Source organism: Nicotiana tabacum, chromosome 7, assembly GCF_000715075.1.
Source record: "Nicotiana tabacum cultivar K326 chromosome 7, ASM71507v2, whole genome shotgun sequence".
Classification (NCBI taxonomy): domain Eukaryota; kingdom Viridiplantae; phylum Streptophyta; class Magnoliopsida; order Solanales; family Solanaceae; genus Nicotiana; species Nicotiana tabacum.
Window position 1 is genome coordinate 60,788,436 of NC_134086.1, and position 21,816 is coordinate 60,810,251.

The 21,816-nt window shown below is 40.9% G+C and overlaps 1 long non-coding RNA gene across 1 annotated transcript; it reads right to left on the bottom strand.

The window, feature by feature from the left end:
• Window positions 1–19,373: 19,373 nt before the first annotated feature.
• On the bottom strand, window positions 19,374–21,364 carry LOC142182699 (uncharacterized). Its single transcript, XR_012711655.1, has 2 exons — window positions 20,601–21,364; window positions 19,374–19,919 (listed from the first exon to the last, which is right to left on the bottom strand). It is a non-coding gene; the product is annotated as an uncharacterized LOC142182699 (long non-coding RNA).
• Window positions 21,365–21,816: the final 452 nt, after the last annotated feature.

The window sequence follows — 21,816 nt, forward strand, 5'->3', positions numbered from 1 at the left end:
ACAAGACAAAAGGAACAGAGTAAAGGACAATGGAAGGAGATGATTCCTAACAAGAAAACTACAAAGTAGAAACTTATCGGATATGGATACCAACTCTAACGACCATGACATGTATTTTTGGATTAATGACCTAATCTGTCAAGAAAGTTTAATGTTCAACTCTTGTTGTACCTTTTCGCCGTGAATCTGGGCTTCAATGATCCGATTATTCTATCTGATTCACGATCCTTATTCGACTTGTGGTGCCCAAAGGGTTTTCACCATCAAGCCTCTCTCATTGTGTTCCTTCTCTCAACTCACCATCGCCCTATGGTACCTGTGAAGGTTTTCACCAATAACACTCTCTCATTTTGTTCTTTTCTTCTTATTTTCTCTGATTCTGCAGATGACAAGGCATTAACCATGGTAAAAACATCATATACTCTTGGCATGTCTAAACTCAGCACTCTCAAAGATTATCTGAGAGGTCTTTTTTGGACTGCAATATGGCCTTTGGACAGGGTTAGAAAGAAAAGATATCATAAAGGCTCAAAATAAAGGGTTAATTTATCTACAACTTTTTGAATCCATTATAAAAATTTTGCCCCAATTTCTAAAACAGGGAAATTTGAATATATTTTTCCCTCTTTTGTTTTTTAATTTCCCACTCTCGACTTCGTGGGATTATGAAATATTTTATTTGGTATGACCGAACCCTAAGGCCGCCTACATATCTTGTGGTGACAAAAATCAGGTCAAACGTAGTTCACAAAACTACCTTTTGTTACTATTTGCCTTTTCTTTTCCTTTTCTTTCTTTTCTCTGTTTTTCCTTTTTCCTTCTTTTTTTTCTTTTTCCTTCTTTTTTCTTCTTCTTCTTTATCTCTATTTTTATCTCCTTTTTTTTGAATTTGCCTTTTGGAATGAACTTTGTAAAATAAACCTATGGGGACATGAGTTCTTCCCTCTTTTTTTCGTATGACTCTAACTAGATTCCAAAAGAGGGGAGGTCAAAGAAATAAGTACAGACTCAAAAGGGTATCAAATGGTATAAGTGTTTGGGTAGCTGAAAGAGGGCCTCCAAATCCCTGAAAATGCCAAGTACAACACATGCAACTTAAAATGAAAATTGAAGATCATGCACAATATTTCTTTTGCGGCTTCGGCATTGATATTACTGATATTCCTTCCACTCTTCTTTAGCGCCTTGTCAAGTACAAAACTCTCGTTGGGTGATTCCCTTTTCACAATGGATATCCTCCGTCAATTCGGAAAAAACTTCCTTGACTTTATTTTTGAAACTTGAGATGCATTTGAACTCAAAGTTGCTTGCTTCAAATCGTCCGGGATGCACTCTCCTTTAACGAATTCTTGTCACCTTATAAACTTCCCAAATTATCTGCCCCAATTTCACATGGTTCGGGCTTCAAATGATCTCAAAATGTCAAATTTGTACTTATTTCCGTCAAATGTCCATATCATCTTCAAAATTGTTTCATTGCTTCATGATTAAACTAACTTTAAAACCAGGCTTAGAATTATGCGTGCATGTCATGTTAGCCAGCATGAGGAAAAAAACTATAAAAGGAGAAGAGAACTAAACAAAAAATGACCAGAAATAACAGAAAACAGGAAATTGCATTAGACAGACGGTGAAAGGGTTTGAACAACAAGACAAGCAAAATAAACTGGGGCACAACCCTGGAACAAAACCAGACAACACTAAACGAGCTACTACGACTAAACAAACTAGGCAAAATAAAAGGATAGAAGGGTTTGAGTCACAAGACAATATCCGGATTACAACCCTAAAACTAATCCAGACAACAGAAATGACAACAAAATAAACCACCACAACTCCTCCCCGGGCTAACCAAGAATGGAGCGTCTTTCCAATTACCAAGCACGGCATCTTGGCCACTAGGTTTCGCATCACCATTACTAGGACCTTCGCAAGTCTTCATCACATTAACTTTAGCAAATTGTGTTTGGGTCCCTTTTGCCGGCTCGTTTTTAAGATCAAACTCTGATAACGCTGAAAGCTTCGCAGCATGTGGACCTCCGAGGACCTCAGAAGAATTCTCATATTCCTTTTCAAAACAAATCATACCCACCATATGCGTCTCATTATGAACAGGTGATGGACTTTGGCTAGTGTCCACTGCATCTGGATTTTGCATGACAATGTCACCTGTATCAATAAGCTTCTGAATTGCTTTTTTCAGGTGCCAACACTTTTCTGTGCTGTGACCCGGGGCATCGGAGAAATATGCGCACCTTTGAGAAAAATCAAACTTCTTTGGCAGAGGGTTTGGCATTTTTTATCTGAATCGGCTTCAACATGTCCAATTGCCTCAACCTTTGGAACAAACTGACATATGATTCTCCAATAAGAGTGAAAGCCTTTTCTTTTTTCTGTTGTCTTTTCAGTTTGTATTCTAGCCTCGGTTGGAACCTTTTGCGGGCAGGTGGCTGATATGCTTGAAGGGGCGGGTAAGACATTTGGGGAAGTGGTGTGGGCCATCACAGGCCTTGCGGGTGTGGAGCATATGGTGGTGCATTGTTGATAGGGTACTGGGAAAGTGATGTACGACTTTGGGGTTTCTGTGGAGAGAAGTAGCATTGGGGAGGATCATCTGGTGCACAAGGATATCCATGGGGTTGATGTCGAGGCTGAAAGCGTTGAGTAGGAATGCCCAGCGGATCATCTTTTCTATTTCTCTTTCTTCCACCCAAACTTACTAGGATGTTCTGAATGTCTTCCGTAGTATCTTTCAATGCTGAATAACTTATGATTTGCCTGACTTGATTCCCTCTTCTACTATATCCCCCATTTTTACCACATCATTGAAAGGTTTACCCAAGGTCAGAATCAAATTACTGAAGTAGGTGGGCCCCTAGGCTTGTAGGAAAAGCTCAACTATTTCTTCTTCACTAATCGGAGGGCTGACTCGAGTAGCTTGCTCTCTCCATCTGAGCCCAAACTCCCTAAAGCTTTCCTCCAGTTTCTTTTCCATCTTAGAGAGGGAGGAGCGGTCTGGGTAATGTCTAATTTGTATTAAAAGTATCGAACAAAATCTTGAGCGATGTCGCCTAATGTATGCCACTTACCGACATCTTGATGATTATGCCATTCCAAAGCTGCCCCAGTCAAGCTCCCACTGAAATACGCCATCATCAAATCATCTTTCTCGCCAACACTTCTCATTTCCCTGCAATAACCCCTCAGATGGGCTACCGGATCTCCACGCCCCTCATACAAATTGAACTTTGGCACATTAAACCTCGTAGGCAGATGAACATGAGGGAACATATGAATCTGATTTCTCATCTCTTGCATGCTCCTTAAGGACTGTTCTTTACCTTTCAGCTTCCTCGATATTTCATCTCGCTCTTCTTTTCCTGTGACCTTTTCATTTTCAGCATGAGGCTCATTCCGAGGGCTCTTCTTGTATGAGTCAAGAACCTTGTGGGCAACCTCTGAGGGGTAGTATTGGGCATCATGAAATTTGAGTGGGTATTCATTGTTGGGGATAGTAGATATGACAGGAGGGCAATTTTGGGGAAAGGTAATTGGAGGACGAGTGATAGAGCTATTAAGGTGGTTGGGAAAGCTGTGATAAGCGGGAAAATCTGGAGATTATGGGGAATCATCTGGCACTATGACCGGAGTTTGGGTAAGGGTAGCATCTAGGAAGGTAAGTGGTGGCGGGGGTGGTGCATTCCCAGTCATCCAAGCCCGATACATGTCCGCCATGTGTTGTCTTAACATCCTCACCTCTTCGACCAACCCATTGTCCTATTCAACCAATTGCTTTTGGGCACCCGTATCAACCAACTCAGTTCTGTTGTCATCTGCCATTGCCTTTCAACTGTATGTTGTAGAGAAGAATTACCACTTTAAGAACCACAAACCAACCACCTTGCTATAATGAAGATAACAAAAGGAACAAAATGAAGTCATCACATTAGCGTTAGAGAATTTAACGTAAGATAATCCCATTTTATCTGCAATGCACCTAACCACAGTTATCGGTTCTAAAATGACTTCGAGGGTACGAAGGTCAGGTGGCATCATCCCAATTTGTTCATCTCAATCCTCTCTTTTCTTTCCTTTTCTAGCACTTGCTTGCTCATTTTCCTTCCTCTTTTTTTTGGCTAATTATCACTCTCTTCTTTCCTCTCATTTCTCACGTCCCACAACTTCATCCCTTTTTTGTCTTTTCTCTTTTTTCTTTTTTCTTTTTTATTTTCGTTCTTTTTCTCTTTTTTCTTTTTTAATAAATATTATTCGATCGAACCTTATGTAGGTTGCCTACGTATCGTGACGCCGCATGAATCAGATATTTGCGTAGTTCGGGAAGATCGGGAATAAAGTAACAAACTAACGTTCTCAATTTTTTCTTTTTTTTCTTTCTTACCTTAATGACTACTCTAACGAGAAAAAGGAAATAAAAGAAACAAATCTCTTCTTTTTTTGAGTTTTTTAGACTTAATGTTCTATAACCTATTCTAAACTCAAGCTTAATGGATTTTTTTTCTTTTTGAAACAAACACTCTACGGGAAATTATTAAGGAAAAAACCCTACAAGGAAAAAATATTTTTTTTTATTTTTTTTTCTTTTTAGGAAGGAAATCTAAATAATAAACCAAAGAAAATATTTTGAATTTTCATTTGATATCCCTGAAGAAAGATTTCAAACGAGAAATGAACAAGATAAATTTCATTTTTGGATTTCAGTGTTTGATTACCTAAAGAAGAAACTCTGAAAATAAACCAAAGAAAAAGTATGTTTTTTTCTTCTATGTACAATATTCTAATGTTCTAATGAAAATAAGAAAAAGTTTTTTTTTTTCATTTTTCATTAATTTCCCAAAGAAGCACATTGAAAGAAAATCTTTTTGGATTTTGGAATTAATACCTTAAAGAAAACTTTTTTAAAGAGTTACTAAAAAAAGTTCTTTTTTTTTTGAATTTTTAGTCTTAATGTACCGAGAGGGAATATAAAAGCAATTTTTATTCTGAGTTCTAAATATCAACTTCGTAAGGAAAACCACCTCAAAAGAATTGTTTTTTTTTGTTTTTTAATTTCTAGAATTAGTATTCTAAAGAAAACATCTAACAGAAATATAAAAACGCAAAATCTCTTCTTTTTTTTGATTTATTACACATCTTTTTAAAAAAAAATATAAAATAGGAAATACAATAACAAAAGACTCGACATTACCGTACAAAACTAGAATGTAAAAGATGACATAAAAAAGAAAAACATACTCAAAATATAAAATAAAAAAAATCTCCTTAAGCCACTTCTGATCGAGCGATCCTGACTATATGGTCTTGGGGCGTCTCATGCTCAAACCCCGGTAAGTAAATCCACACCTGTATGAGAAAAAATTAAAACCAAATAAGTTAAAGACCAAAAATGCTATGTGAGACAGTAACCCTTCCTGTTGGACATATGCAAGGCATGACTGAGGCTATTTTTGCAAAACGGCTTACTTGGCCAAAAGGTGGCTAGAAGTGCAAAATTTGGCTAAGACCCCGCAAAGTCAAGAACCTAAGATTTACTAGGAAGACTGGACTTTATGTGGGTTGCCTACGTATCATGCCCCGAAAGACGAGAATCAGGTATGCGTAGTTTGGGCCAATTGGATACGGGCGAGAAATAAAAAAAATAACTAATTTAGAGAAAATATATTTTTTTTTTGTCTTTTTTTTTTTTTTGAAAAATGATGAAACATGTAAAATCTTTATGGATTTTCTTTTCTCATTTTCTTTTGATTTTTTTGAAAAAAATGATGGGGAAAGTGCAAAATCTTTTTGGATTATTCATACTTTTTTTCTTTTTCTTAAAAAAAAGTGTGAGAGAAAAACATAAATGGGCTTTACTTGCTTTATTTTCACACTTTACACTCTTTTTTTTCTCATTTACCCCCAGCCATCATTGGTCTGCCAAATGACCCTTTTACCCTTGAAGAAATGCAACATGTAGCACATATGATGCATCAGGATGATCTTTTATTTTTTGGGTACACCCGTCCTAGACGGACCCAACCCCTGTGTTGAGTCCCCAAAGGCAAATGCACATTATGCAAATAAGCATTCCTACTAGGGATCCAGCATGAGGCTGAGTTATTCTAAGTTTAAAACCTGGGTGCATTATTCTATCCCTGGATTACCCGATCGGACAACTCGAGCTGGAGGGGGGGGGGACAGCGTACCGGTAACCAAAAGATCATCCGGCTTTACAACTTTTCCGATCCTCGTTCTAAATTGGGATATGAAACTAACAGAAAGAAGTCACGCCAGCGTGCACTCCTCAGAAGATAGAAGAGAAGGGTCTCATAGCAGTTTATATATACAGTTCAGATAATATCAAAGCGGTAAAAAGCAACATTTAGCACATTAGGCCCAAACATGTAAATAAAACCAGATAATAAATCAAGTCAAACTAACAATTATTCTAAGCTCGAATTCTTTAACCCTGAACTAGAAGTTCTGGGTTTTGGTCCCCAGCAAAGTCACCAGAGCTGTCACGCCTCCTTTTTCTACCCCGAAAAGGGTATAGGGAGTTTTTTCCAATTTAAGTGACAATCGAAACATGATTATTTATATTAAATTCAGAGTCGCCACTTGGGATATTTTATGGTGTCCCAAGACACCGGTTCAAATCCCGAATCAAGGAAAGATTGATTCTGTTTTATAGTCCGCGAACACAGAAATCCAGATAAGGAATTCTGTTAACTAGGGAGAAGGTGTTAGGCATTCCCGAGTTCCGTGGTTCTAGCACGGTCGCTCAGCTGTTATTATTGGCCTAATCATCTGATTTTAAAACACTTTTAAGCCTATGTGCAATTTTAAACTTTAAAACCGCTTTTAATATTTCAGAAAAATTTAAGGTTATTTAAAGCACATCGTAAGCCACGCTACATGAAATGCACCCGCGGTTCACGACACGTTTTATTTAACCTTGTTGGAAATTAGAATCGGCTCACATAAAATGTACGCCTGAATTTATAACAATTATAAATCACAATTACGTCATGGGAACCGTACCCATAGCCATGATAATCATTAAACGCGCCTAAAGCAACTACGAATATATAATGTTTGATTGTCTTAAAGTTCAGGGTTGCATGTGAGGTTCTAATATTATGGAATTCTACGGGATTCAACTAACTTTTTAATTTAATAAAAGCTATTGAGAAAGAAGAAAAATTAATTTAACAAAGCTATTGAGAAGGAAGAAAAATATGAAGTTGGAAGAAGATATTTCTCCATTAAGGATTTCAAGTTTGTCCGGTTATAGCTCAATCAAACTAGGGAAAATAGCTGAAAGAAGCAAATGAAATATAGACATAGAACGAAACAATCCAGATTGCAATCTACACCGACTAAACTCGTGCACATCAATGCTTACTGCTCAAGTGGTATTTTGATGACGAACTTGATTTCAAATTGCTACATGTGTATTTAGAAATAAGAGCACAACTTTTGGAAGATGTCACAAACTTACACCAACAGTTGGTGCGCCAAATTAGTACACAATTCGCTTGATCAAATTGCCTTCCACAATCAAACACCAAATACATGTCGAGCATTTATTTAGAAAAAAAACAGATGGGGGATTCCAGAAGACGTGGACAATGGAAATACGAATAAATGCAACATCGCGCACTCGGTTCTTTCACAAACACTCGCAATGAACACAGAATGGTACGAAAAATCAGCCTCTAAATCAATCAAAACTGGAACAGGGAGGTTAATTACACATATTCAATATTCATATGTAAAATTCCAAGCAAACCTAATACCAATGTTCAAACTTAACAAGGTAAACAAAACCAATTTCATGAAATCGAAAACTATGGCATTGCCGTCTCAAACCTCGACATACACAGAACACAACTTCTTGAATGTTTTTCCATAAAAGTATAGATGGATCTGTACATCGCCAAACATACAATCAATACGGACTCAAGAGCATTTCTCATGTCAAGTGATCACGCCAACTATGCCTTATAAAAAGGGCAATGCGGACGTTGCAAATATAACCCGAGTATTACGCCCAGGGTCGAATCCACAAAGAGTTAACCTATCAATCACTATCTTTAGACCCACTAAACTCTTCAGAACCAGCTTTCCAAATATTTGAATCACAAGTTGATGGTTTCTATAGTAACTAAAATTGCAAGTAAATAAACAGCTGTAAACTAAGGATGCTAAGGTTGTAAACAAAGGTGAGAAAAAGCTAAGGTAAAGATTTCCCCTATTGATGGAATCCCTTCTGTTTATGCGTCATACAAATTTACCAACACACCTCTATCAATCATGAACACTTTTCTTACCGTAAATCTCTCCCGAGTAATCACAGTAATATACTATTGCACTCTCCCGAGATACACTAGCTAGCTTTAATTAACACAGTTCACTTAAGATTGCACCCAAGGCTTCGTTATCCCTAATCTCGCCTTTAAACCCGCAGTTACAGATTCCTCTTATACTTTAGGAGTGGTGTTATTCAACAATAACCTAAATATGCACTCTCTCCCGAGTTATGCACACTAAATAGGCACAGCTAATTGAGGATCCTATCAATTAACTACAACAAGAACATAGTTGAATAAATAAAGATTGAAACTAGCAATTTGTATTCACATAAACAAGAAGTTCATCCCCCAATAGGTTCCATCAAAACCTTAGACAAAAGATTTAGCTACTCATAACTATGGGTAAATAAACTAAAACAATGTTCATCATAAAACTTGCAAGAAACATAAAGAGAAGAAGAAACCAAGATGTTTTGGGTGATCTCTCACACTTGTTCTTCTTCCAAAACTACTCTCCAAAACAATACATGCCTCTCTTGGGCGGAGTCTAGTGTTTAAAATAGGGTTTGAGGCTGAAAATCCCGTGTTTTGCACTTTAGTCCCTGAACTTTCCGCCTCTTGCCGCGGTTCTGCCGCGGTCGCGGTAGAACCGCGGCCAAACATGGCCTCTGATCTTCCTTCTATCCGCGAACATCCTTCACCGCGGTTCTACCGCGGTCGTGGTGGAACCACGGTAGACTCAGTTTTCTGATTCTTCAGCCTGTTTTTGCGTGGTTCACTTGGGATATTTCATGGTTGGCCTTTCTTTCTTCATTTTTCACTCCAAAAGTGCTCCCTAACCTTCCTTAGTCATATATAACCTGCAAATCATTAAAAGCACTAATAAGAGCATTTTGTTATCACTTTTATTATCAAAACTATGCCAGAAGGCGGTTATTTAGGGTCTGAATAAAGTTAAATTCACCTATTATCAACACCCCACACTTAAACCTTTGCTCGTCCTCGAGAAAGCTAAACCACACTTCTAGGCCTACCCATTTGACGCATTACCCCATGTATGTCACACCTTCCATTTTGACAGAACAGCCTAAGAAATGTGCCGGTCACACCCCAGTTGTAGACACTACTGCCATGACACACTTGCGCTCACTCTAGTTACTCTAACAGAGGTGAAGACATACTTTTTCTTCCTGAATCACATTCCCTCACATTAAAAAAAATCTGAGAGCATTTCCACATGCATAAAATTTAAACACAAGGAATCGAAGATATCAAGAATTCACTCACTCTCAAAAATAACATTCATATGCCACAAAAGATGCACCATAAGCTTGCCCGTAGTGTACTACTCTACTAATGGAGCTCATTCATTCTAGGATCAATTAGGACTTTATTTGGTTGTAATGTAGGCTGAGGGACGGTTAGGATACATTTAGATATAAGAGTGACTACACCTCCCCAAGCACTTTAATACATACACTTTAATATTTAAAACCACACTTATGTCAAACCAAAACTCCACCTTCATATCAATGTATATTAACTCCATACTTCTTTAAGCACAATTACATCAAAAGTCACCGCCACAAGAAATATTCTTCACAACAATACAACTTTTTTTTTCCTTTTCAATTCAAGTGGCTCTTACATTTTTTTTTAAGAAATAGTGCACCTTTCTCCTTATTTCATTAGTTCCACTCAAAAGCCAAACCAACCACCCCACACTTTAACTTTTATAAAGTTCATAACAATTCAAGTGCTCATGAGAGGTGAAAAGGTTCAAAAGATGGTTAATTCAAACAAATGGGTAAGGCTTGTAATGTGGTTGCCAAAGAAACAGGATTACAGGCTCAAAGGGGTTAACTACGATACATAACAATTAGGCGGGTAAAATATAGATATCTGGCTCAACAAAGAAAATGCCTATATCACTTCCAAGACTGAACAAAACTACTATGTCGCTTTGCAAACACACGGGGCAAGTTCTAGGCATCAAATGCAATGCACAGAATACAACAAACCTCACACACACATGACACATAACTCATTCTGAATCAGTTTATCAACACACTCATACAAGCGTTCGATCAAGGCAAGATGTGCAATATTAAGGCATAGATTTATAAGTCCACAACTGAGCCCAGACTTCACACTCTCAAGATCGTTTTAGTTGTTTGCAGGTGTGTGCATCACGGGTAGAATTATAGCCTTTACCTATCTCAGTTCTAACTACAAACGGAAAATCTACCTAACCCGGTTCAAGCAAAACCCTTGGAAAAGAACCGTGGCCAAAAGAAAAACCAAGGGGGACTTGCTACACTACCTAACTAGAGCAATACACAATGCCTATGTACAGTACACATATAACTAGAGCAAGTCTCCCACCCCACACTTAAAAATAATGGCATGTCCTCATGTCATATCAAGAAAGTAAAGAGCAGAAGGGTAAGAAGACTTCCCTGAGACTCAATCAGAGTCGGAGACGGTGTGGGGATCCACATGGCAAGCTCTCCCCTGAGCACGGAACCAGGCCATGAACTTGTTCTCAGAGAGGGCCTGCCTCTGAGACATTGCATCCATTCGTGTGTGTAGGCCATCCACTGAGGCGTGGAGATCCGCGACCTCTTCCTCCATGGAACGCAGCATAGGCCTGGTAGACTGAGATCTTGCGAAGCCTTCCCCAGTATGGGGGCGCCGAGAGGGTCCCGCACTGTCAGTTGATCTCCTGGACGGTGCACTCGGAAATGGGTCAGCATCCTCATCATCTATCACAATTGTAGCACGTGTACCCCTGCCCACTCTGATGCGTGAAGCGCGGAATGGTGCTTCAGGAGCCAACTCTCCATCGGCAGGACCTGTGGGGACCCCCCTCCGCAAGCACAGTGCAGTCACCAAGGAAGGGAAGTAAAACCCCTTTGACAGCAGCTGTCCCCGCAGGACCATTTCGTCACTAATTACCCGGGCTACATCAAAGTCCTTCTTCGTCACGAAACACCATGTCAATAATGCTCTGTTGAAGTTCACATCAGTGGTGTTGCTGGATGGCATGAACCGGCTGCAGATGACAGTCAACCAACACTTAGCCAAATGCGTGAAAGAATTGGAATTCAGGGTGCTTTGGTCTTTGATCCAGGTGGGGTGCCCCCAGCACAAAGTACATCCGTCATAGCCTCCCACGTGACACCTGGTCTGTCATGGTAGAAATCAACGTCGCCCATGAACTGGGGCAGCTGCAATACCTGTTGGACAGTCACAATAGAGGCATCCACCACTATACCTCGCACAATCACCTCCCGCAGCATATGTGCAGGGCAGTTCGCGTAAAACTCCCTAACAATCATCCGGTTCACCGGGCCGGGCGGATCAAAGAGGAATTCCATTTCCCTCCTCCGAATTTTTTCATACATGTCCTCCTGTTCCACTCGGAGGGCTGCCCGGTCAATTTGTATCTCGTGAATGAAGTTCTTTCCAGCCTTCGCATTAAAATCATCCTCAGCTCGTTCCGATTCAAACCGGGACTCGTCAAATGTCGGCTGGAGGGATGTGCCCGCCCCTCTCCTTTGCCTTTTACGTGCCATAGTACCTGCAGGGAGTCAGAAAAAAAAATCAACTTCATCGTAATTAGTGCCAGTCAGATGGGTACGCAGACATCGCCACCGTATGGCACCAAAACAATGCCCCCATATAATTTTTCATGACAACTAGCCGCACAAGCGGGGTAGTGAAGGTCATAACCTCCATAGGCTTCACAACAGAACTACTTACCACATTCTGCCAACACCACCCCACACTTACTCCCGTGCATATCTTTCCAAACATAAACAACACCCCCTATCCTTGGTACAACACTCCCCAATTAGGGGTGGGTAGAACCCACTCCGCAATATCACAACAACTCCAAAATTGTGGCCCACATGGTGCCTAACAACAACTATTCCCAAAAGATTAGATTTTTTTTTTGACTAAATAAATCACAAACACCATGAAGCCTCAAGCACCTTAACACCGACCAAGTTCATGACATTATCATTCAACAACGAAAATCAAGAACAAAGCGAAAATTGACAAAAATTATACGAAGCCTACCTAGGTTAAAACTAAGTAAAAGTATTCTAGATTACACAAAAATAGAAGATTAAGTAGAGAGAGAAAAATAAAAACTTACTAGTGTGGTTGAGTAGAAGTGGGTGATGAAGGTGGATGGCAAGGGAGGGTGATAATGGGGTTTTGGGAGGAGAAGAATGGAAGAGAGAAGATAGAGAGAAGATGGAGAAGAAGAGAATGAGAAAAGAAAAGGGGGGGGGGGTTGTGTTTTATTGTGCTGGGCAGATGGGGGGATTAGTGGTAGGTGGGTGTGTGTTATTTTTGGGTAAAAGGGTTTATTTTTTTTATTTTTTATTTTTTTTTAAAAATCGGACGTGGACCCGATCTGTGTCCGCGGTGGAAACGCGGTAGACCAAGTTCAGAGGGTCGTACTTACCGCGACCGCAGTGGAAACGCGATAACTTGGGTTCCAGAGAGGGGTCAGTACCGCTGTTTGACCGCGATCGCGGTAGAACCGCGGTCTGACCGCGTATCTGATTCAGACACCTTTTTTTTATTTTTTTTATTTTTATGTTTATGTTATGCTTACAACAATTTCGTGAGTTGCCTCCCACGGAGCGCCTGATTTAACATCGCGGCACGATGCAGGATGAGCGCATTTAAGGCTCGCTCGACCTCTGTGGTTCAGTCAAGTGTAGTTCAGACCCTTCCTTAAGCTCGCTCATACCCACATACAACTTCAATCTCTGACCATTGACCCTAAATGTACGAGAATCATTCTCAGTGGCAACTTCAACCGCTCCTGACGGGAAAACTTCAACTACTAGAAATGGTCCCGACCATCGTGACTTCAGCTTGCCCGGGAACAACCTTAGTCTTGAGTTGTATAGCAATACCATGTCCCCAGGATTGAAGTTTCGCTCGACAATGTTTTGATCGTGTAGTTTCTTCATTCTCTCTTTGTACAGCCTTGTACTCTCAAAAGCAAGATAACTGAATTCCTCGAGCTCATGCAATTCTGTGACTCTTGATGTGCCCGCAACTTCCATATCTAAGTTTAGTTGCTTTAGTGCCCACCACGCTTTATGCTCAAGTTCTACAGGTAGGTGACATGCCTTCCCAAACACTAACTTGTATGGTGACATACCAATTGGTGTCTTGAAAGCTGTTCTGTAAGCCCAGAGTGCATCATCTAGCTTCCTTGCCCAATCAGTTCTTGTGGTGTTTACAGTTTTTGTTAACACACTCTTGATTTCCCTGTTGGATACCTCAACCTGTCCACTAGTCTGCGGGTGGTAAGGAGTAGCTACCTTGTGGCGCACATCATATTTCATAAGCAACTTCTCGAAGGCTCTATTGCAGAAGTGAGTGCCTCCGTAGCTAATAATCACCTGTGGTGTCCCAAAACGGGTGAATATGTTCTTCTTTAGAAATCCCACCACCACTTTCGCATCATTTGTGGGCAATGCTACAGCTTCCACCCACTTGGACACATAGTCTACAGTAACAAGGATGTATTTATTGCCATAGGAGCTGACGAAGGGACCCATGAAATCAATCCCCCAGACGTTGAACACTTCTATCTCCTGAATTGGGTTCATGGGCATTTCGTGGCGCCGGGAAATGTTCCCTGTGCGTTGACATTCATTACAACCTTTCACCCATGAGTGCACATCTTTAAATACAGTCGGTCAGAAAAATCCGGCCTCTAGCACCTTCGCTGCTGTCCTGATCCCTCCAAAGTGTCCACCATAAGCCGATGCATGACAAGCCTGCAAAATAGAAGATTGTTCTATCTCGGAGACGCATCTCCGGATCATGTTATCCAGGCATATTCTAAAGAGATAGGGCTCATCCCAATAGTACAAGCGGCTTTCACGAAAAAATCGTTTCCTCTGGACCGATGAAAGATCGTGAGGAACTATACCACTGGCTAGGTAATTGGCCAAGTCCGCATACCATGGCGCTTCCTGATGAGTGGTGGCGAGAAGTTGCTCGTCTGGAAAAGTTTCCAGAATTTCCTCAACTTCAATTGCATTTTCAGATCCCTCCAGTCGTGATAGGTGATCAGCGACTTGATTCTCAGTGCCCTTGCGGTCACGTATTTCAAGATCAAACTCTTGCAGAAGCAGCACCCAACGAATCAGGCATGGCTTAGAGTCTTTCTTTTCTATTAAGTATCTGAGAGCAACATGGTGAGTGTATACAATTACCTTTGATCCTATCAGGTAGGACCGGAACTTGTCGAATGCGAACACCACAGCTAGCATTTCCTTTTCAGTCACCGTATAGTTCAACTGGGCTCCACTCAGCGTTCTACTAGCATAGTAGATTGGGTGCATCAATTTATCTTTTCGCTGGCCCAGCACTGCCCCCACTGCGTAGTCACTAGCGTCACACATTAGTTCGAACGGTTGCTCCCAGTTGGGGGCAACAATGATGGGTGTTGTGACCAGCCTCTGCTTCAGCTTCTCAAACGATACCCTGCAATCATCAGAAAATACAAACGGGTGATCTTTCTCTAATAACTTACAGAGAGGATTGACGATTTTGGAGAAGTCTTTTATGAACCGCCGATAGAAACCGGCATGTCCAAGGAAACTCCTGATTGCTTTGACTGAAGTTGGTGGAGGCAGCTTTGCTATTACATCAACCTTTGCTCGATCTACCTCTATTCCCTTGCTTGACACCCGGTGCCCCAGAACTATGCCTTTTTGTACCATAAAATGGCACTTTTCCCAATTCAGCACCAGATTTGTCTCGATGCACCTTTTCAGCACACGCGTCAGATTCACCAGGCACTCATCAAATGAATTCCCCACCACTGAGAAGTCATCTATGAACACCTCCATTATATCCTCAACCATGTCAGTGAATATGGCCATCATGCACCGTTGGAATGTGGCGGGTGCATTGCATAGGCCAAAGGGCATCCTCCTAAAGGCATAGATGCCATAAGGGCATGTGAAAGAGGTCTTCTCTCGATCCTCAGGTGCAATGGAAATCTGATTGTACCCTGAGTACCCGTCCAGAAAACAAAAGTGTGACCTCCCTGCTAATCTATCCAGCATTTGATCAATGAAGGGAAGTGGGAAGTGGTCTTTCCGGGTGGCTAGATTCAACTTTCGATAATCCATGCAAATTCTCCAGCCTGTGACGGTTCTCGTTGAGATTAGTTCATTGTTGTCATTCTTCACAACCGTCATGCCACCCTTCTTAGGCACACATTGAACTGGGCTAACCCAGCTGCTGTCAGAGATTGGGAAAATAATTCCCGCATCTAGCCACTTTATCACTTCCTTCTTCACCACCTCCTTCATATTCAGGTTCAGCCTCCTCTGATGTTCCCTGGAAGGTTTGTGCCCCTCTTCCAGCAGAATCTTATGCATGTAGTACGCGGGGCTGATCCCCTTGATATCTGCCATGGTCCACCCAATGGCAGTTTTGCATTCCTTCAATACCTGTAGAAGCTGTTGAACCTGCACATCTAACAAACCAGATGAGATAATAACAGGTAGAGTGGAGTTAGGTCCCAGAAATTCATACCTGAGGTGGCCTGGCAATGGCTTTAGTTCCAGCTTCGGTGGTTCTTCAATGGATGGCTTAGCTGGAGGAGTCTCCCTCTTTTCTAAGTGTAGGGGCTCAAACTCTAGATTTCTTTCCCAAAACCCTCTACCTTCTAATGTCAACACCCATTCTGCCAAGTCCTCACCGTTCACTTCCTCCAAATTCGTCAAACATGCAGCGAGGGGATCCTCAATCGTCAACACTTCATCATCAGACTGAACGATTACATCCACGGCATCAATAAGAGAGCAACTTGCGAACTCACTTGGGCGCCTCATAGATTTCTGCACATTGAATATAATCTCTTCGTCATTGAGCCTCATCTTAAGCTTTCCGGTCTCACAATCAATAAAAGCTCTCCTTGTGGCTAAGAATGGTCTTCCTAAGATGATAGGAATTTCTTCATCTACTTTGCAATCAAATATCACAAAGTCAGCAGGGAACACGAACTTCCCCACCTGAATAAGTACATCATCAAGGATCCCAAATGGACGCTTCACAGTCCTGTCAGCCAGCTGCAACAACATAGAGGTGGGTCTAGCTCTCCCAATGCCTAACCTCTTGTAAATGACCAGGGGCATAAGATTAATGCTGGCCCCTAAATCACAGAGTGCTTTCGCAAAAGCAAAGTTTCCAATAGTACATGGAATAGTAAAACTCCCGGGATCTGAGAGCTTTTCAGCAACAGGTCTAGTTACCACTGCACTGCACGTCTGAGTAAGTGTCACCGTAGCCAAGTCTTGGAAGTCAAATTTTCGGGACATTAAGTCTTTCATCATTTTTGCGTATCCAGGCATCTCCTTTGAAGCTTCGATCAATGGAATATTTACCTGAATTTGCTTGAGGATCTCAAAGAACTTTTTGTATTGCTCCTCCTTTTGGTGTTTAGCCAACCTTTGCGGAAATGGTGCAAGAGGTCTTTTCTTCCCAATCACTTGTGACTTTTCTTTCTCAGCTACTATCTCTACTACTGGCTCTTCATCTGCTTCAGCAACTTTCTCGGTCTCCTGCTGAGTATTCTTTTCTTCCTGAGCAGGCTGGACTGTCACTTCTGTCAGCCTTATGGATTCATCCAGCTCAATGGGTACTTGAATAAGTGTCTCAGCCTGTATATTGTCACGAACTCTCTCCTGCTCTTCATCGAGATCCCTGCCATTACGGAGACTCACCGCCATCAGCTGTTTCGGGCCCTGATCTTTAGGATTGATTTGGGTATCTGCAGGTAGCGTTCCTTGAGGACGATTATTCAAAGACATTGAAATTTGGCCCACCTGCACTTCAATATTTTTGATAGCTGCGTCATGTGCATCTACTCTCTCATTTATCTTCGCAGTGGACCCAATAACCTGCTGCATCATTGCTTCCAGTCTTGCAAACCCGTCGTCCTGTCTTCCACCATGCTGCTGCTGAGGCGGGTGGTACCCCTGCTGCTGATTGTTGTACCCCTGGGATCTAGGATACGGAGCCATGTTGTTGGAGGGTCTCATACCTCCCATGTTTCCGGCGTTATATTGTGGCGGAGGTGGTCTGTACTGTTGTTGAGTTTGCTGACCCCAGTTCTGATTTCCCTGTCTCTGACCCCCATAGTTAGCTACATAGTTCATATCTTCAGGGTGCTGATGATGATGATCAAGCTCTGTATTCCAAGGATTACCAACTGGTTGACTAATGCAAGATGTGCACAAGCCCCCATTGGTAGTGTCTACTATGTGTACCTGCTGCTTCTGTCCTGATTCCTCCACCTTTTTGGTGAGGATGCTCATTTGTGTCAGGAGGGTCGCCATATTTTCAGCCATAGTGTTTGAAGGATCAAGGGGCACTGAGTGTACCACTGGAGTTATGGGTGCATTCCTGGATGTCCATCCCGAATTCTGTGCCATTTTATCAAGTAAACTCTGACCTTCTCTCCATGTCTTGCTCAAGAATGCCCCACCAGCTGAAGCATCTACAATATTCTTCAAGTCATCCGACAGTCCCATATAAAATCGTTGTCCCAACATCTGTTCTGGAATACCATGATGTGGACACATAACCAACATTCCTTTGAACCTGCTCCATGTTTCATGCAGTGTCTCCATTGGTTTCTGCTTGAAGCTCACGATCTCATCAATTTGTTGGGCAGTTTTGTTGGGTGGATGAAACTTGTTATGAAACTGCTTGACTAACTCATCCCACGTTGCTATAGAATTTATGGGGAGTGAGTTTAGCCAAACCTGTGCAGCTCCTGTCACCGAGAATGGGAACAATAATAACCTGATAGCCTCTGGAGTGACATTGGGCTGCCTTTGGGTCTTGCAGATCGACAGGAAGTTCTTCAAGTGTTGCTGAGGATCTTCAAGTTGTGTCCCAGAAAAAAGTCCCTTGTTTTGCAATAAGTGCAGCATATTATTTGTGATCTGGAACGACTCAGCTTGTATTGCAGGCACAACTATGGCAGTAGCTAAATTGTGAGCTGTGGGTTGTGCCCAGTCATACAGTGCACCCTCGGGCACCAGAGGTGCTGCGTCTCTGACATTCAAGTTGATTTGCTCATGCCTGCCGTTTCCGTTAGGGTCGATTGCATCTCCCATGTCAGTTTCGAATTTGTCTCTTCTGTTGGCACAGTTAAATGCCTTAAATATTTTCTCAGGGTCTGCGAGTCCTTCAAGTAGTTCTCCAGTCCTCGTAGAGTTTCTAGGCATACACCTGTGCAACCAACTCAACAACCGTCAAAAATTTCAATCAAAAATTGGGTGTAGAGAAACTGCCTACGCGAAGAATTTTTGTATTTCTAGCAATGGTAATTGATAATTCCGTTAACTCCCCGGCAACGGCGCCAAAATTTGATCACGCCCAACTATGCCTTATAAAAAGGGCAATGCGGACGTTGCAAATATAACCCGAGTATTACGCCCAGGGTCGAATCCACAGAGAGTTAACCTATCAATCACTATCTTTAGACCCACTAAACTCTTCAGAACCAGCTTCCCAAATATTTGAATCACAAGTTGATGGTTTCTATAGTAACTAAAATTGCAAGTAAATAAACAGCTGTAAACTAAAGATGCTAAGGTTGTAAACAAAGGTGAGAAAAAGCTAAGGTAAAGATTTCCCCTATTGATGGAATCCCTTCTGTTTATGCGTCATACAAATTTACCAACACACCTCTATCAATCATGAACACTTTTCTTACCGTAAATCTCTCCCGAGTAATCACAGTAATATACTATTGCACTCTCCCGAGATACACTAGCTAGCTTTAATTAACACAGTTCACTTAAGATTGCACCCAAGGCTTCGTTATCCCTAATCTCGCCTTTAAACCCGCAGTTATAGATTCCTCTTATACTTTAGGAGTGGTGTTATTCAACAATAACCTAAATATGCACTCTCTCCCGAGTTATGCACACTAAATAGGCACAGCTAATTGAGGATCCTGTCAATTAACTACAACAAGAACATAGTTGAATAAATAAAGATTGAAACTAGCAATTTGTATTCACATAAACAAGAAGTTCATCCCCCAATAGGTTCCATCAAAACCTTAGACAAAAGATTTAGCTACTCATAACTATGGGTAAATAAACTAAAACAATGTTCATCATAAAACTTGCAAGAAACATAAAGAGAAGAAGAAACCAAGATGTTTTGGGTGATCTCTCACACTTGTTCTTCTTCCAAAACTACTCTCCAAAACAATACATGCCTCTCTTGGGCGGAGTCTAGTGTTTAAAATAGGGTTTGAGGCTGAAAATCCCGTGTTTTGCACTTTAGTCCCTGAACTTTCCGCCTCTTGCCGCGGTTCTGCCGCGGTCGCGGTAGAACCGCGACCAAACATGGCCTCTGATCTTCCTTCTATCCGCGAACATCCTTCACCGCGGTTCTACCGCGGTACCTCAGTTTTCTGATTCTTCAGCCTGTTTTTGCGTGGTTCACTTGGGATATTTCATGGTTGGCCTTTCTTTCTTCATTTTTCACTCCAAAAGTGCTCCCCAACCTTCCTTAGTCATATATAACCTGCAAATCATTAAAAGCACTAAAGCATTTTGTTATCACTTTTATTATCAAAACTATGCCAGAAGGCGGTTATTTAGGGTCTGAATAAAGTTAAATTCACCTATTATCGTCAAGTTAACAGAAACAACCTCCAAATATTCCAAGAAGATCACAAACAATGACATCAATATTTCGTGCCTAAAATGACTACAAAGATCAACCAAACTGATTTAAGCACAATGAGACATGCTTCAAAATGTTAGGAACGACTAAACTGGTTCAATAAACACATAAAGAACATCTAGTGAGAGTCTAACAACTTAAAGTTGACACGAACATGCCAAAACACTTATGAAAATTGCAAGCAAGTCGTCACTGATTTCATGATCCCTCCAATAACTACGTTGCCATGCCGAGCTCGAATCGATCATATAAAACATAAGCGTTCAGATCTGAAGCAATATATTAAAACACACAAAATAAAGTCATGTAAGGCACAACAACAAACTCATATCCAACCTTAGTTAATCCATACACTTCAAAATTCAAATACTTCTCAAATCAAATTTCAATTAGCTCAAATGCTCCCCAAATTGATTTAATCCTAACACTTATCATACTTCAATTCACGGGAAAAAACAGAAGAAAAGATAGAATATGGACCTGAAAGTGAGATTTCAATTTATTTCTGCTCGGAATTACCTCAAGTGAATACAACAGCGAAAAGTCGAGAGAAATCAACAATAAAGCCACAGAACGAAGCTAAGACTGCGAACCAGTTGGCGAAACTCGATTTGGCAACAGAACTCTCCAATCGGCGAACGAACTCAAAACCAAACCACAATCGAAGTCCGTCTAGAACTTTTCTCCTCTCCCTCTATCCCGATTTTCTGTCTCTCTCGTGAGTATATGTGTGACTGTTTTGTGAAGAAGATGTGGGCTTGGAGCAGTGTTCTACTGAGTTTTTCCGGTGGGTTTCGGAAGGGTGGCGTGGCTGAAGATGATGACGGGGGTGGTCGCCGGTTTTGTTCTTTCAAAATTAGGAAAAGAGATCCTTCATCTCTATTCAAAGAAGAGAAGACAATGTCATTTGATTTTTGAGAAGGAGATGGTTCTGATTTTTCTAGGAAAATGAAGTCTCTCTAGGTTAGAATCAAACGGCTGGTACTTGTCTTTCGTTAAAGAAGAAGAAGCTCGGCGGGGAAGGGGTCTTTGTGTATTAGTGGCGCTCCTCAGATTTTGCTTTAGGGATCTCTTTAGTTGTTCTTTTGTTTTCAAAGAATAGGAAGAAGCTGAAGAGTTTTTGTCCCCTCCTAAAATCAAGAAACGACCGATCTCTTAGGTTCTCCCATTTTTGTGTATTTTTGCTCTTAGGTCTTAAGCTCTCATTTTTTGTATTCTCTTTAGTTGATCTTTTTCAGAGGAAACAACACTAATTGTCCTTGTCTGTATACCTCCCCGTTAGGTCCAGGGTATTAGGTATTTATAGGATTTTTTTAGGTTAAGGGGTATGAGCCTAGGAATTATAGCCTAGGTCTAAAATTAGGCCTAGAAATAGGTTGTTCGAGCACAAGTTTTATTCTTTTTCCGCGAACGAGACTAAAATACAACCTCATTTATTAATTAGTCCTATTTAAGTAAAATAAATATTAAAATAAGACTGACCATTAATACAAAACTATTTTTGGTATTTTTTAAGATTAAAAATTACTACAAAATATTAATGAAACTATTGTTTTGTAATTTTCATTTTTTTTCTAATAAAATAAAGTAAAAGATTCAAAATTAGTTGAAATAGCGATATTATGCCTAAATTAAATATTTACATGCTAAAATATAAAAAATCTTGGGGAGGATCAAAAATCACATGGCTACAGTCAGCACAAATGACATCACAAGGAACTCGTAGTGACCATAC